Raw genomic sequence first — 4,185 nt, 5'->3', positions numbered from 1 at the left:
ACTAAATTAGCCAATTAGTCATACCAAAAAGTCAACAATTACGGTTTCTCTCTACTTTTTGCACAGCTTTTCGTAATTAGTCAAAAAGTGATCCCAAACAAACAATTTTTTTTTACCTACCTTTTTAGCCAATTAGCCAAAAAGTTACTAAATTAGCCTGTTCCCAAACGAGGCCTAAGACACCTTCGGAATGGCTTTCTTTGCAGGGGCAAAAGGGAATGGTTTAACTATTGCTTGGTAAGTAGAAGAGCACAATTTTAAAAGTATCTAAAAGGAGGTCCAGACTCTGAAGATTTTATCAAGGGTTTCGGGGGGGAAAAAGTTCTGGAGATTCATTTCTTAGTAATAGAGAAGAAAAAGTAACAGTGGAGAGTAAAAAGAAGCTAGATAGCTAGTGAGAAAGAATCATCATGGCATGTTAAGTTGAATTTCAATGAGGTGACTGTTAGCTCAGCTCAAGATTGTAGATCCAAGAAGAGCAATGTGAGCAATCCAAAGCAGTCATACAGTCGTTTCCAATGAGTGGAACTATCAGTTTCATTTTGTTATTAGAGATGGAGACCCCTTCATGGGGATCCAAATTGATCAGTCAGCACTCAGCACCCGCCCAAAAAAGAAGCCTTAATTGAAGAATATTTATTCAAGGTTCAAGAAAGGTGCTCTAGTTTCAAGGGTATACTGACAGCTATTTTGTTTGATTAATAGTATGCATCCCATGGACAACCTATTAGGTAAGCTTGATGCACTGTAGAAATGATGAATCAGCAAATCAAGCATATTACCCTTTCATCTCTTCCACAGGCGTTTAGGAAACATGGAGGATTTCAAAACCGGCATCAGCAACAGCACATTTCATATATAAATAATAATTAAAAAGAAAATTATGCCCTCTATGACATTTTGTTCAATTTTATATTAATGGAATAAGTTTCTACATCGATTAATTAATTAAGTTGAACTCTTTCTGTTTCTGGCCTAAAGCTAAAGAATAAAGAATGTCAAGAGAAAGGAAAAAAAGTTCTCCTTAGTGTTCAATACGAATTGTTAATTACTATAAATATGAGAACAACTAAGAATTCCATAAGAAACAAGAATATTTACTTCTCTAACAGCACATGCATGGTCTTCCTCATCTTTGTTCTTTTTCCCACAGGGAAAACTCCAGCTTGTTCCCTTCCATTCTTTCACTAGCAAGCACTGCAGATTGCACAAATTTAGCATATAGGTAACAAGTTAAAACAGTTGCAGATTGAAAATGAAAACACATACAACATATTGAACAACATTTTCATGACATATAGTTTAAGTTTTACAATGGAATTAACATAACACTTCTAATGATGTTAATACCCAACAAAAATGCCACCTACAACATTTTGAATTGAATAATGTGTAAATTCTTTTCGGAGACATCACTAGTCGAAAATCAGGTGCATTTTGGGGTCCATACTAGTCGAAAAGTGTAGTATATTTTTGTCTTCATCTTCAGAATCCTCTACCTTTCAACACCCGTGTTTTAATCTACTATCTCGGAGACATCACAAATGAGTTGGGCACACCCATGTTTTAATCTACTATCCCGGAGACATCACAAATGAGTTGGACACAACAAGTAATTTGAGCGCGACTCATATTTGATACATTAAGAGCATATTTAAATGAGCAAATTATAATATAGAAATAAAATTATTAAATTATAGGACTCACATTTTAGTATTTGATTTCAATTTCTATTATTTGAATTAGATTCTGATGAAAATTTCATTCAATAAAGTTGACAATTTTTTAATCATACAATTAATAACACAAGAGAATGTCCCACTGTAAAGTTGATTTATTAGGTTGAAAGTTAAAGTTGATTTATTAGGTTGAAAGTTAAGATATAATGTCCCACTGTAAAGCACCATAAGAGAACAAATATAGACAGTACAGAGAACAATTCCACTGTCATTGTTTCTATATAATGGGTTAGGCTTGTGGCTCAGAATTTTGAGAAGCCTAACAGACATTTTATCAAACAGTTTGAAGGCAAGAAAAAAAAAACAAAAAACACAAATCCTTTGTTATTAAAGTTTTGCTTTTAAAAAAATGTACATACACAATCAATTTAAGTTGGGGCTTTTAAAAAAGTGTACATATTCAGTAAAAAAATGGTTTGAAATCACCTTCTGATCGTCCAAGAAGACCGAGATGCTAATCTTTTAAGCGAGTTCGACGCATCAAGATTGTCTGGGATGTGAGTGAAGAAGATCAGGACGGGAGAGTGGATTCCCATATCTCTATCCTCATCTGATTGTTTGAGATAGAGTGAAGGTGAGAGTGAAAGATTAATCGATTGATCATGAGAACAAGAACATGACAACAAAAGCATGAGAATGCAACTGAGAGAGAGGGCGAGTTGATTGTTGGTGACAAAGTTTAGAGATCGTGAGAGTTGAGAAGAAGAGGCACTGTGAATTTGTTAGAGATTGCCGATTGATGAAGGGCAAGTGGAGAAGAGATGGACTGTTGCACTCAAAAAATTTTCAGATAGAGAGAGTGTAAGAGCGGGAGATATTTTATATGGATGGTTATTGGATCAGCTGTAAAATGATCTTACTTTGCGTATACGGACACATTTCAGAGTCTCCTTATGGCGAGTGTGGTCTGAGGATATGAGGATCAACGAGAGATCAATGTGGTCGTAGGTCGAGTGTGGTCTGAGGATCTGTGTGAGAGAAAGACAGAGGGGAATGGCGAATTTCAAATTCCCGCCCCACGTTTCAAATAACCCCCCAAATTTTTTGCGACCAAAAGACTAAATTAGTCGCAGAAAAAGGATGTTTCGCCGACAAATATTTTTAGTCGCCAAATCTCAATCAATAGCGACTAAAATAGTAGTCGCTAAAAGTACTAATTTGGCGACTAATTTTTTTTTGTCGCCAAAATGTGACCTTCCGCGACCAAATTTATAGTTGGTCGCCAAAAGCATATCACTTTCTGCGACCAACTCATTTTTGGTCGCCAAATTATGACCTTCTGCGACCAACTCATTTTGGTCGCCAAAAATAATGATCATTCGCGACTAATTAATATTTTGGTCGGCAAACGTCATTTTTTTGCGAGCAAAATTTTTTTGGTCGGCAAAAGTGGTCGGCAAATGTGTAAATTCTTATAGTGATCTGTATTGGATTCAGTATGCTGAAAGAACATGTGCAATAATTTAATGCGGAAAGTGGAACACAAAGAAATGATTCCATTTCATGGGGTAGTCAGTGGTTTAGGTCTCATGCTTTTTTAACCTCCATTTCTATTGTTATGTTGGATATATAGGTTGGACTTACTTCAATCAGAATATATATTAGCTTGTTTGGTTATGTTTCTATTTTGTTAGCAAAACCAGCATCCCAATGCCAACTATGCAGCACTATTTTCATTATACGCGCCCATTAAAGCAAATTCATACAAGTTTAACTCAGTTAACACTTCAATCTGCACTGCAAATTCAGAGAAAGGATTTAACAAAAAGACCCCACTGCTGTTAGCAATTACCGCATAGGTAGGAAGGAGCTCCTCTAGAATTGCAATGCCTACAGAAAACTCAATTATACAGTGAGTAGCAGAGATGGCTGTAAATTTGAATACGACAATCCTCCACCAAACAGGATTCACTTTAAGAAAAAGCAAAAAGTAAAACTAGACTCGTTGACACCAATTTGTCCACTTATCATGATAACAATCTTATAAATTTGTAACCACAAAAAGAAACAAAACAAACTTGAGTTATCAATACAATCCACCCAAGCATAGTTATAACATGTTTGCTTGTAAATAGGAACATTCAACGCGATGAGACAAGATCCTTAGGATAAACAAGTCGCATTTGCCAACATCCAAATCCCATCACAAGTAGCCCCACTGTGGACAAGTGACTTCCAGAATTCTGCCATATCCACATCCAAAAACGAGCTCGAGCTTGACTCGGACGCAAAAAAAAAAAAATTAATAAATCAAGTTCGAATAAACTTTTACCGAATCAAGTTTGAACCTATTCACGAACAACTCTCTTCATTTATAATCCTACTTTCTAATGCATTTGAAGTCCTTCTACTAAGAAGCAACAATGTCTATGAAACTAACCTTAAAAATTAAAGTAAATTGCACTTGGTCTCCTTTATGTTTGGTTATTTTTTTATTTTGACTCTT

This window comes from Camellia sinensis, chromosome 14, assembly GCF_055761805.1.
Source record: "Camellia sinensis isolate YWXY chromosome 14, ASM5576180v1, whole genome shotgun sequence".
Taxonomy (NCBI): domain Eukaryota; kingdom Viridiplantae; phylum Streptophyta; class Magnoliopsida; order Ericales; family Theaceae; genus Camellia; species Camellia sinensis.
The sequence above is the reverse complement of the archived record's forward strand: the minus strand, read 5'-3'. Positions refer to the sequence as shown.